The sequence below is a fragment of the Sander lucioperca genome, chromosome 5, assembly GCF_008315115.2.
Source record: "Sander lucioperca isolate FBNREF2018 chromosome 5, SLUC_FBN_1.2, whole genome shotgun sequence".
Taxonomy (NCBI): domain Eukaryota; kingdom Metazoa; phylum Chordata; class Actinopteri; order Perciformes; family Percidae; genus Sander; species Sander lucioperca.
In genome coordinates, this window is record NC_050177.1 from 43214514 (window position 1) to 43228806 (window position 14293).

Here is a 14293-nt window from a genome sequence, read left to right on the forward strand (position 1 = left end):
GGACCCCTATTCGTCAAGTTTTTATGTTCTAACAAGCAAACAAACAAAAAGTATAGCATGCAAGAACCGCTGACCTTGACATATTCACTGTAGCATGAAGTGTTTGATTAGCCAAATAAAGACTTGTTATCTTTCAGTGAGAGTGAAAGCAATTCTGTCATGGTAGAAAGGAGATATTAATCACACCTACAAAAGAGTCTGAGTCACATCTACAAGGTGTTGAATCCTTTTATAAAAGTCTTTACAGATACAATCTGAAGCGGCAAAAGGAAATTTCATGCAACTAACGTTGTAGTCAAGAGGAAGTCCTCTTCTACAAAATCTGGGAGCTAAACCATTACAAGCATCCAGTAGAACTTATTGTTGACATATCCACTTGTGTTTAACCACAACAAAATATATCAAAACAATGACTATTTGTCTGTCAATGTGTATGCTTTTCTTGTTTTAATATTTCACTTATTACGTATAGATGAATCAAGTTTAAACTATTATCTTTGTTTTCCCCCTCAGTATAGTTATAACAGCTAGATCAGAAATGATTAGTCCATTCGGAAATTAGTTGATCAACAGAAAATCAACTGGCATCCATTTTGCTTATCCATTTGTCTTTGTCAAACAAAAATGATTTCAGTGTCTCAAATGTGAATATTTGCTGTTTTTTTTGGTCATGTTTGATAGTAAACTGAAAAGCTTTGGTTTAGAGGGGAGATAAAACAAGCAATTTCCAGATGCTTCATGGGCATTTTTTGCTATATTATGAAATTTTGTACCCAAAACAATTTATTGATTAATCAAGAAAATAATTATCAGCTTAATCAATAATAAAGAACATAATGATTGCAGTGGGGGTGTCGGACTGGAGGTGGAAATGGGACTGGGTACTTGGGCCCTCAAGTGAGTAGTAGGGTTGGGAATCATTTGGGTTTTTTCTGATACCGGACTACTAAAATTATACTTTTAAAATAGTGCCGGTGCCTAAACCGATACAAAAAAAAAAAAAATAGATCACAAAACGACAGTCGGTTACATTTAAGAACGGCTTGTTTATTGCTACGGTCATGTGGTCCAAATTTAATGATTTAAAATGTAATAACAATAACTTATAACAACTCACCAGTACATTGCTGTTAAAATGACAAAAACAACCACTGGATGGGAATAGGGTAGTTTCCAATCACTTTAAATGCACCATGAGGCTTACTAGTTTCAAGTGAACGCAAAGCCTGTGTTGTAATCCTCTACAGTGAAATACAGCCACACTTTACACCGTTTAGCTGTCATTTTAACCGTGTTTAAGCCAGTTACTAGCTAAAGGTAGGCTAATGTTACCTGCTGTCAAGTGTAATGTTAACTAGCGCCACATTCAGCAATGCTTCTGTTGCCTCTAAACGTCCGTTTCAGAGCATCAGAGGGCAGCGCAGGCATTTCTGTGGTACTGAAATGAGGCACCAAAATCCGCATTGCTATTCGGTCCAGTAGATACCGGTCATTTTGGCACCTGTGCCATATTAGCACCGGGTTTCGGTACCCAACCCTAGTGAGTAGTGCCCAAAAAGATGCTAGAATAAATAGCTGTGGATGCGGGGAGGGCCCCATAGAGAATGCCTTTTTACAGGGCCTAGAAGGTTGTGCTACGCCCCTGGGTTGCAGCCATAATACCAGAATTATTACAGATATTTATATCACATGATAATTGTTTGGGGTACATTATTTGCAATTATCTAATATCAAAAGGTAAAATAAAAATAAATAAAATAAAAATAAAGTCAGCTTACAGCTCTGCCACTTTGTTTTGTAAGTAATAGTGACTGACCGAATCAGTGAAAACAATTTGTTGTGGATTCATTGTCACCTCATTTAAGTATAGATTTGGTGCATCGGGTTTCTAAAAAGTCTTATCTAGTAAGCCTCAGAAAAGGACATGACCTGTGTATGTGCAGACAAAGTGCCCAAGGCAGTCCATAGGCCTCTCCATCGGAACCATCTGCCTACAGTTCAAAGAGCTGCCACTATGGAAACCTAGATGTGACTGGAGCGATATGGTAAACAAATATCCAGTGGGCAAATACAGACAGTGACGCCATGCATGTTGATGACACGCAATGCACACACTTTGATTGTGGCCAGTATACTTCCTGTTTTTCCCCAGTGGTTGAGATGCTCTATCTTGTTTACTAGGGCGTGACACACCGAGGTCCACAAAAACAACTGTGGTGAGTTTGAGAATATGTGGGGAGGCCACAAAATCATTTTACAGCCCTTTTTTCTTTTTGCGAAACCCAGAGTCTCACCTCTTTCTATGGATCTATCTTGAAACCAGTTGTAAGGGTTTAAATATGACTGTGACTTGACCAAATTTTCCAAAAAGTTCCAGGAAGTGCCCTGTTTAACACAATGATAAAATCTCAGGCCAGAGACAGTCAATGTTTAACTCCCCGACTAGATTCAGCTCAAAGCATTACATGATCCACAGCAAGTGTGTATGTGTTTCAGTGATTTTAGGATAAATTGAGAGAGCAAGACAGAGGATTAACTATGGAGTGGGTCAGTGATGACGTTTCTGCTCGAGGGCCAACCCCAAAGCCACAGAAACAACTGCATTCTAAAAGCAATGGGTTTTTGGGCTGATGCCGAAAATAATCTGTGACTTAATAATAGATTGGAGAAAATGACCATGACATCCCCCCACAGAACTCTTTTTTTTTTAAGACTGAAGTTGGGGTTTATTGCTCACCGCTACTTTTTTCAGGAACTGGAAAAGCCAAATGTCCAACTACAGGATTCTTCTCTTTAGGTCTTAATCTACAGAATTTACAATAACTTAATTTCCCAGCACTAACACATGGAAATAGCATGCAAGACCCTAACTTGATATGGAAAGGTCTATTCAATTTAATGTTATTAAATTGTATTTATAGCGTCAAACATAACAGAAGTTATCTGAGGACACTTCACAGACAGAGTAGGTAGACACTATAATTTACAGAGACAGAAAAATTCCCCCAAGAGCATTTGGTGCAACAGTGGCGAGGAAAAACTTCCTTTTACCAGGCAGAACCTGGCTCTAGGTGGGCGGCCATCTGCCTCGACTGGATCTACTGACCTTTATAGAAGTAAATCTGATTCAGAATCAGTTTAACATGTATGCTGCTTTATGAAGGCTATTTGATATTATCTTAACATAAAAATGGTAATTTTACATTACAAAAGCATAAAATGCAGCTCGTATCAGTAAAAAGCTAATGCTAAGCTACACTACGACAAATATTGCATTCCTACACAAGCAAGTTTTAACACCTGCAATTAATAAGCTCCAAGTGGGAAAACTATACAATTGTTAATCCACTGTGAACTGTCATACTGAATACAGCAGAAGTGTAGAGGTTTAGAGGCTTTAATGAATCCTAATGGTTCAATTGTGTTTTTGACAAATCCAACAGCTCAGTTTCTATGGCTTTTAGCTATCTGTGATCTACTTAAATTCATGTTGTATTTTATTTAAAAGGAAGTGCTTGTTTACTTACAGAACTCAAGGAAGAATGAATGAAGCTGCCTTAAAGTCTTTACTTCAAAAACAAAAACTATCCTCTAAGATTTGTGACTAAAAGGATTTCCTCCATTTGAGTTGAGCCTAACACAGGAGAACACATTCTATGAGAAATAATTAGCACTTCTGGAGTGTTTGTGGGTTTTTAAGGGCATTTTATAATGCAAAGCACTTCATCTAAACACAGTATGCTATTGGAACATTGCAAAGGAGCACATGTATTGTAAATTCTACATTCTTGAAAAATTCTGGCCTGTTCTTTGTAAAAAAAATATATATTATTGTGCAATAATATACGTAGTCATAATGTACTTTTTATTGCTACAAGTGACATTTTTCAGTTTTAGTTAAGTTAGCCACACATCTGCTGCACCACTGCACCTAGTTTGTAAGCAACTAAGGGTATTCACTAAATTTAGGTTATTTCTGAGTGGTAATAGTTCTGGAAAAACAATTTTTAGCAGTAGTGAGTAGTGGATAGTGACATTGGCTTTCAGTGCTATGCTTATCTAGTGTGGTTTCTTATGCAAAAGGAATTAGGCTAGTGCACATACACTGCACTAACTGACCACACACACACACACACACACACACCTTCCTCCCCTCCACCCTTTGGTACAGGAATGTGAGGAATGCACACTCCTAAAAAGTCTCTCTGTACTGCCCTTTCAGCAGGCTTTCTTGTTCAAAGCTAGACAGACAGTGGCACTTTATTGAAGTCTTGTTTCCTCTTGTTTTTTGGACTTTTGATTTGTAAAACTGAAACATTAGAGATAAAAACACAAGTCAGGACGCAAACATTTACATAATCATACAGAAGGTTGGTATAACACACATAACTGTGTTTACAAATACACGATTCCTGCCAAAATATAAAGCAAGCGCTGTACTGTAATATTGCTTGAATAACAGCTCAACTAATACAACAGCTACAAGTCACGAAAGGCAATTAACGCACAGAGCTAACTACTGCTGCTGTAACGGCTAGATAGAAAGCACATGTTTTACCAAAACAATGGAAACATTTCTAACATTAAATCCCTTTAAAAATGTACAGGCAAAAAGTCTCCAAGGCAGAAGTGTATATCAAATATATTCAGCAGAAGCATGAACCAGCATTGTCAGTCTTGCCTGTCTGTGCTCAACTGAAGAATGTGCTTGACTGAATAATTAGTGCTGCTGCCTGACCAGTAGATATGCAGCAAATGGCAGTAGATTTTTAACATTTTAACTTATTATGCTAATGTATTTATTAACTTAAATGACTAACTTTAATGGCAGCACACTCTCCCTCACCTTGTCTGCCAATATACCCTCTATTTCTCATTGTATTGGTCATGTGAGTCAGTCACTGGGGGAGCATGCTTTCACTCCTTACCAGTCTCATAAATATCCTTCATTTTATTAAAACCTTCAGGCCATGAAGGGCAGCTGAGAGCTCCTATTGTAAACAGGTGGTTTGTCGGGCCCTGAAGGGTTGCATTATGGACCATATCACCTGAAGGGCACTCCCTGTCCACAGACTGCACCATTGTCTTCTTACTAGCACCTAGCAATGACTTAACCCCAGCTTCCTGCAGCTTTGGTCTGTACAGAGCACCATGTTGGTGGGCTGCAGTGTCCAGTCTGAAATCCTCAAACAGCGTGCGATCGACAGAAGGTAAATTGCACGTGTGTGCATTTTTAACTAAATGGTTTTTCCTGCATTGAGGAATTTTTGGCGACCCCCAAAGAGGGTTTTAGCCAGCGCCATCTGACATAGTGGCATCAGTATTAAATTGAGACAGTTTCATAACCAGTTAAAAACTCCTTGTAGTGGATGTAAAAGCATGTAAACAACCCCTTACTGCATTATATTCCATTATGTTTATATTTTAAATGTTCACCTGCCTCCTGAATTTTGTGTTTTCCTTCACATAAATAAATAAATAAATAAATAAATAAATAAATATGTTTCCACGATGAGTCTGTGCATTGAAATGTATCAGAGTGCAGGAAATTAAGTGTGTGACACTCACACTTAATGTGTCAAAGGCCCCTTGCATTTCCTCCAGCCTTTAGAGGTTGAGGTAGCTTGTTCAACTCATCACTCTGGGAAGAATGCATCATAAACTGCGTATTAATGTGTTTGTATTGTCAAGTCACCTAAGTGTTAAAGCTACATCACTATGATGAAACTGTGCATGAGATTTGGGGTTATTTAAGTATGTAAATAGAGGAACATTTGCACTATTTAGACAGAGAGGACCATTCTTTTTGTGTTAAATTCATCAGGATGTACCACAGTTAAAAAGTATTGTGCTCCTTGAAAGCAGTTTGTATTACATCAATTTTTCTCACTTTGCAAGAGTCCTTCATTTGTGGTGTGACTGATACCTAATCTTTTCAGATGGACTTTTTAACTATTGATAATGTAGAAATACAAAGATTTTAAAATTTGGAAAGGTCCACATTCATTATTCAATGTGCTTCAATTTGTATCTACTTTGAACGTCAACAAGAAGTAACGTCACCCAACATCGCTTAGAGCACCTTTAACTTTAATGGCAGCACACTCTCACTCTCCCTCACCTTGTTTGCCAATATGCCCTCTATTTCTCATTGCATTGGTCAGTCCTTACCTGTCTCATAAATGTCCTTAACTTCAATACAACCTTCAGGCCATTAAGGGAAGCTGAGAGCTCCTGTTGTAAACAGGTGGTTTGTCGGGCCCTGAAGGGTTGCATAATATCACCTGAAGGGCCCTCCCTGTCCACAGACTGTACCATTGTCTTCTTACTGCACCTAGCAATGACTTAACCCCAGGGTATAAACATAGCCTTGACATATTAGAGGTGAACACGATGAAATGGGTACCTGTATGATGAAAAAGAATCAATTGACGACTACTTTTGTCAAACACAATATGTCAACAATCTGCTAAAAACAACTGAGAAATATGTTCACCGTCTCTGGAAATTGTCAAGTAAAGACAATTTAGGTAAACAATGAGCTCAAAACATGCAAAAGGAATGCACCAGTGCACACATTTCACGCACTCCCCAAACCAAGTGTGATCTGAAGGGACATTACATTTGACCATACGCCATCACTGCCTTACCGTTAAAAAAAAAAAAAAAGCATTCTCTGTTCTTTTCTAAAAACAATACACACCCACTCATTAGCACATTGAGATGTTTAACCCGCCATCGCAGAGAAACATGAGAAACACATACACAGACAGGTTTTACTGTCATCAAAGTTAAGCTAGAAGTATGTGAAGTCTTCCAATCAATGCATCTCTGTGTGGTGTCTGTGTCTACCCATGGCCTTTACCCACATCTTCCCCGTCTCCATTTTTTAGCACTTGCCTCAATCTCTATTTTTAGGTGCTATTGTGAGGCTGCCCTTAGGTAGGTGGAGTGCGAGTGTGTCTGTGTGTGTATATTCGCAAACATTCCACTCGGACGCTGTAAATCAGTTACCTTCCGGCTGCCTGACTGAGCAAAGGTCTGTCTCAGCCTGGGGTATAGCACTGTTGATCACTCAGAAGGCTCACTCAGAAGACGAAGACACAGACACACACGCACAAAGACAAAGCTGTCACACTGACAGCACAGAGACACAATAATGTAGTTGGCTGATATCAGTCATATGTCATATAGTTTTGCAAACAAATGTAAGCAGTGTTCAGTTACGTGTGGGTGCAGGAATGTTGGTAAGTTGCTAGCATGTAAACGCACCTCCGTATGTATGCAACATGCACATTTAACCATAGGGCTATATGTATATTAAGATATCACAAGGCATGATGCGTGCTCTCAACAGAAGGTGTGTGGGACAGAGTGTGCGTGCGTCATCAGCAGTTGCAGTCGGGGACCTGCGCTGTGAGAAAGGGTTGCCATAGAGATGTGAAGCTGAGGTTTTGCCCTCTCAGGTTACAGAGTGGAGGCTAGAGCCCCCTAGGGTGGAGGCATAACCCGACACTATCTATGCATCATGGTTACTGCGTAAAGCTGCTGTATCTGCGAGGAGATGACGAACAACCACAGCAACCACAGGTGTCATACCACAGATGCCTGGTACGCATGGTGTAGTTTTTGTTTGAAATGTTAAGATAATCTAAAGGATGAAGAAATCACTACAAACTTGTTTCTCTTTTTTAAAGTGTTCTTTCATTAGCCAGAGAGCTTCTCCTTTTTAATCATGCTCTTTTTCAAAGTCCATACTGGCTCAGATAAAGTATAACAAAAGACTAACACATTTTCAGTATTTATTTGAATATGTATACTTGAGTACCCATATAAAAACAATTAAAAAAGACATTTCTTGGAACATCTGTTGTGTGTTTAAATTGTCATTTTTAATTAAGTCACAGCTCCTGCTACCAGCAATAGAAATACTGTCTAAATAAAGGTGCAGTGGCTTAAAGAAAACACGCTGAGTATCAGACAGCAACACTTTAGTTGTGACATCAATTTTTAAAGGTCACAGGCCTGAAGTAGGTTACACCTGTTACGAAATGATTTCGCAATTATTCTTAGGCATTAAGAGACTAGCATAGAATTGTTGACCTTTGCCGATTTGTGTGCATTTAGTGTCCACTGTAGTTCCAACAAAAGTTTCACCTCAAACCAGGCTGGTGTATTTCTGTGAGAAAAGGTGAACCATCTTTGCATTACACATCAAACAGCCCTGCAACCCAAGACACTAAGATGTTGTAATAGACAGTCTATAAATCCTGTTGCCTGCCTTCATACCCTTATTACACCCCAACTCTTTGCTCATTCAGGGAGCTTGGGCACCTGACATTATAAGATGTATTGCATTCAGATTTTGTCTGCATATGATTTAGCTGAATTACACTGAAATCATTACATTTAAACATTTCCCTTCGATATAAAATATAAATCAGGCTTAAGCCGAGGGTCCGCGTGATGTAAATGTTCTTGTGTAGGCTCTGTGCGGATGTCCACACACCGCCAAGTTGTTGTGACCGCGTCCTCCAAGCGGATAGTATAAACAGAAGTACTATATGTCACTATCATGACCAAAATCCCAGACAATACATAGTCTCATATGACAAAATCAATATTATAAATCAGCATCCCAGCTATAGATAGCATGTAGATGTCATTTGTTGTCTTTATGTATAATAAAACTACATGTAATGAAATTATATGTTTCTTCTCCTGCCTGGATGAGTGTCTGTTGTTTTAACTGGACATTGCACTGTGTATCACATGCTGATATTTGATCATCTGTAATGTCTAATCTCACTATCATCATCACTGATTATCTGACTGGTAGAATGGCTTACTCATTTTCTTAATTATACACAAAGTCAAAGGAATGGACAAGTTGGAGAAAATGATGGGCTACAACTGGGAGTTGACAACTGGACAGCAACCTTTTGAATGCAAGAAGACACAAAAAGTAGTTTTCCCAACAGTCCTATCTGTAGTTTGTCTTTTGGGTCTGATTTTCTGACAGAAAAGCTGCCCAATTTATTGCTTTTCATCAGCAAATCGTTAAGTCAAAGATGCAACAACAGCACCACACACACCATACAGCAACACAAGTCTGTGTCCCTCATGTTGAAGGAGTCTGCGCTTCTTGCGTGCATAAGTGATTGAAGATGTTCCGATGTTGTTTCCATTTGGTAACTGGAGACTCTTGTCTTCTTCACATTTTATTCACAATTGGTAAGCAGAAAGCAAGAGCATGTTTGCTTGAACGACAACACAATTAGCTTGCTGTTGGTGCCCGGAAGGATGCTGTCCAGCCCTGAGTTAGTTTGTGGCATTTACACTGTAGAGTACATAAATGTGGCTGAAATATGTCTCTGACCACATCTGCATCAGAAGCAACTTAGTTGTTTTTATAGTCAAATTGAACACGTTTCTTCTCTGTGTGCAAATGGCTTACTGAGAATGAATTAAAGGGAGCCATTCGTTTATTATGTTACAGTGTAGGTGCCTTTATATTACTGCAAACATCTCATTTGACATCTCTCTGTCTTTTATTTCACTGTACCTTCTCTGGCATTTCTCTCTCTGTTCATTACGTCTCTCTATCTATCTCCTGCTGTCTTCCCTGCATTCCTTGGCAGGTCTCGGCCTGCTGTGCAGCAAAGGGAGGAATTCCAGCATGCTGCTCTCATCTCACAGTCAGCCACATTTCTTGCTATAGCAATTTCCATTTCTATGCATATAAGCAGTAAGGCACAGTTTGCACTAAGTTTAAATATATACTGAGCGTTCCCTTCCCTTGGCCAGTAGTGGTAGTAAATGAGATTGTGGGGCTAAAAAAAACAAAACAATTGTTAGCCGATAATTGTGAAAGCCAGCTTACACACACAAAAAAAAGAAAAACAACTACATCAACTGTCTCTCTTTCATACTACTCTTTGAGAGGATATTACGCAAGACTTTCACTGTAATGAGGGGTGATTACTTTAAAACAGCAGGAAGTGTGAATGAGTGTGAGAGCGAGGGGGGAGAGAAATACAGGGACAGGAGAAAGGGGAGAACAAGAGGATGATATGGATAGTACAAATAGTAAGTGACCCCACACACACACACACACACACACACACACACACACACACACACACACACACACACACACACACACACACACACACACACACACACACACACACACACACACACACACACACACACACACGGTTGCAAAAGTGGGTTTATAAAATATATATATTTGCAGGCGTTGAATGTGTTGTTATAACAGGCTACACTGAAAACACAGCATTTGCTCTAATGCTACTCCACCGCTCGGGCTCTATGCAGTTCAATAATGCTGCCTTTCAGAGCTCCAGCTAAATTTAGCAGTATTCTAACACAGCAGGCAATCAGTGAGAGAGAAACTCAAAAAGGTAGGGAGCATACTGTCAGGCAACAATCACCTGGTCAAGGACTACTGGCTCAATACACACAGAGCCTGTCTGACACTGTGCACAAACACATTGCAACTAGCCTAACTGTTGTCCATGTTAAGTCTTAAAAAAAACAAAAAAAAAAACAAAACACCTCAACCTTTCTAATTGGTTTTCTTATGCTGTACTTGAACTCCTGAACATTCGGTTTTACTATTATTTTAGTATCTTTAGTTTTACATACAGTGCACTCTGTAAGTATTACTCCAGCATTAGATTTGAAATGAAACAATGACATCCAAACACATTAAAGTGTTATTTTAAAGCGTTCCCAGCAGGTTCCCCCACTGTGGATGTGAACAGACATTCTTTCATTTGAAATCCAACATGGGGGAGTAGCTATGAAAACTATATCTCTGATATATTGACACTCCAAATACTTACAGACTGCACTGTACGATTAGTTTTCCCATGCTGCAGTATTGCCGTTACACCATACTGTTTTGACGTGCTTTAATGGGAGACTTTGAGCACAGTGATACAGGCTACACAAATATAATGTATTACTGTTCCGATTACTGACACCAAAACACCCTGCTGTAAGTAAAGGGCGTCTGACTGGATTAGCCCCAGGCCTTCTTGCTCAAAGCTTTACCTCATAATTCCACCATGCTGTTGGTCCCAGAGACCAGAGACATACCTTTCTCCAGTTGCAGACACTGCACTTTTCCCTTTCTCTGTTCAGCCCTAAACACCCTGTATCGTTCACGTAGCTCAATCCTAAACCACAATATGAATCAGAAGCCTCCCACCGAAAATGACCTCACTTTACTGTACTGTTCAAGTTTGTAAAGCTGATGATACAGGACATGGACGTCAACCCAGTTGCACAAGTTCTCTTTTTTTTTTTTTTGTGGGACACTTATTTAGAATTCTGCTTTCATTTGTACCCAGTTTCTCTAGAGAGGCCTGCTTTGGGACTAAATCTGGCGTGGAGTAAATAGCTGCATTGTTGGCTGAGGTCCGTGTAGTGACGTCAGTTAGTCTTATCAGTGTTCTCCAACTTTACTTCAGAGGGGGCCTGACAGCTGACCCCGCCCAACAAAAAAGCAGCCAGGACCGTTGCCTGATCAAAATAACATATTTGAAACGTATCAACTGGTTAAACCAATATTTCAGAAAGTGGTAGTGCTGTAGCAATACAAAAATTACCAGCAAATATTGGCTAATTCTCTTCGGCAATTCTTCTCACCTTTTGCAACATGCGGTGTTGCTTTAAGATTCTTTCTCTGCAAGCATCCATCCAAGTTTAAGTAATCAACTGTGCTGGAAAACAGCACAGGAGGAAGTGTGTGTGAACTGCTGTCAAGATGCCTTCATCACTGTGACAAAGACGATAAGTCTGGATTTTAAGACTACTGAACAGTCAAATCGTCTTTAAGGTTACGTGTGTTTGTGTTTTAGGTTTATAAACAATCAAAAGTGAAATGTCAGATTGAGTCTTACATGACGTAAAATACTCGGCCAGACACAACTGCTGCCCCATTGCCACCTAAAACACCGTAGGGTAGGTTAGGGGTGGGTCATACGGAAAAAGTCCTATGTCATTGTATTGAATAATGAACAATTTATGTACACAGTTCTACATATAATTATATATACTGTGTACATAAGTATTTTCATGAAAATAAACTGAAAAACTGTTTATAAATAAAAAATAACCAGAAAGAGTGCCTGTTTTTGGTCAATTTGGATATAAATAATAGCAATATGAATTCAGTAATGTCATAAACCAGAGTGGCTGCAACATTGACTGCAATGTCCGAATACAAATGGATAGTAGCCTCTGGAAAATTGGTGCAAAGTATCCACTGGTGTAAAATCTCTCATATCATACAAACGCCATTATGCTCAACCCTCAGTCTAGGTGTGCGCACATGAGGGCACCCATGTATACCCACACCTGTCAGCAAACCTGCATTTGTTACATTGTCCTCATGTTGCCAGACATTATCACCACACACCTACTGACTGCCTCCACTGACACAGATTGAGCTCAAACTAAACTCTGATTCATAAATCCATTTCTGTTGGCTTATCATGAGCAGAGGGGCCTATTTAGGAAACCTAAAGCGAGCACACACAAAATCAGTCAGTCACTGTCACAATTTCCATGCATACAGGTATTAAACCTGCAAAACAGTTGGCATTAATCCAATACATCTGCTGAGAAAGTGGTGGCTGAGATGCTAGACATGCCAAAACCTGAATCCAAATTACCACAATTCTAAAGAAGTAGCCTAACTGTCAAGTCGCACATTATTAGTCAAATACTTAAAACAGGCTTCTTATACAACTTTCAGGTGTATTATTGCCCATTTCAAGTTGCCTACAACATTTAAAGATAAAATGACTGGTTGGGTGTGCCCAAACTAAGTCAAATTAATCCATACCTGTTGATTCATGAAGGTTTTTATGAATCAGCTTGCTGCACTAGGCTACATCAGGAAGATCAATATCCTAGTAGTAGCTAAACTCCACCAAAAGATATTTAATCGGTGATGACTTATGTCTCTTAATTAAATAAAACCAAAAGCATAATATGGACATGGCAAAAAAAAGCTGACTAATGAATCCCTCTCCTAACTTTCAGGTTTCATACATAGACTGGTTTCATATCCTCTTTATTTGGCTAGTTGGCTTTATATTTCTCAATAACAAAACAGACAGAAGTCATCATTGACATAGCTTAGACGTCCCAATGGCCCCTTAAGACTACGTTTGGTTTTATAGATCAGTGTTTCCTGACATGAGTACCTGGGCCCAGGGTTCACTGAGGAAAATAATAGTTGAAAAGGTTGATCTCACTACAATTCAAAATAAATGATCGCAAAAAAGAGAATGCAGACTAACTGTAGTAGGAGTCTGATACATGAAAACATTTTTCAGGACACAGTATGAAATGACAGGACCTTGACTGTTATTTAATAAAAAAAAAAACTACAGGAAAGTCCAAGTTTAGTGGCTGGAACCATGACAAAGCTAACTAAAATAGCTAAAAGTCCTTCTGCCATTGGGAAATGGGAACATTGAACACTACTCTCCTAGCCAAAAAGACAACACAGTTACAATACAAGCAGTTCGGTTGAGGTATAAACACCGAAACGGTGCATTCTGTTCTCGTAGGGAACACTGAACAGTCTATACAAATACAAAGTTTGTTGTTGTCTCGGTAGAGCTGACGTTAACAACTTTTTAAACAATTTTCGAATCCTTAAGAAATCCATAGGGTTTCCTAGTATATTCGGCATATACTTAGACCCGGGAACACCTCTTTATAGTAATAAAATTGCAACTAATTTGGTCGTTGCCGCCGCCCATCACAATTCATTTTAGTGAACGTTGCTTTATTGCAAGAACTGACGGAAGCAATCCACCATATTATTTTAATTATATTTTTCGAAATAATGGCTGATAAACTAGTTAGCCTATTGATTCGCAGAAGTTATTAAGTTATCTTCTCCTAAGCATGGTAATGTTTTTTTCATGGATAGCCTAGATGCGACATTCAATTGACAGATTGATGAACGGAGTTTGGCGAGATGTCCTCATTCGGCAAGTGAAAAGTGGGGCTACCATCTGACCAATAAAACGAACAAGTGGGGACTTACCTTTAGTCACTCTCTGGTGTGAGGTCGTTGAAGAATGTATCGGCCGCACAAAAAGCTGAAAGTTAATATTGCTTAATGTCTTCACGGCAGAGTAGTTTCACGTTCAAAAAGTCTGTGACATACGACCCACAGCCCCGTCTGCCTCACTACGCAGGACTCAGATCTCGCAGGTGGACGGGGGAGCGGTCTTATTTC

At 39.3% G+C, this 14293-nt stretch overlaps 1 protein-coding gene across 3 annotated transcripts in view; it reads right to left on the bottom strand.

The window, feature by feature from the left end:
- pik3cb (phosphatidylinositol-4,5-bisphosphate 3-kinase, catalytic subunit beta) overlaps window positions 1-14293 on the bottom strand; it is a 55905-nt gene extending 41612 nt beyond the window's left edge. For 2 of the 3 annotated variants that reach the window (XM_031283671.2, XM_031283670.2), the window contains exon 1: window positions 14099-14293. The gene's annotated coding sequence lies outside the window, so the exon portion shown is untranslated. The remainder of the gene's footprint in view (window positions 1-14098) is intronic. The other variant, XM_036001080.1, reaches the window with a different exon arrangement.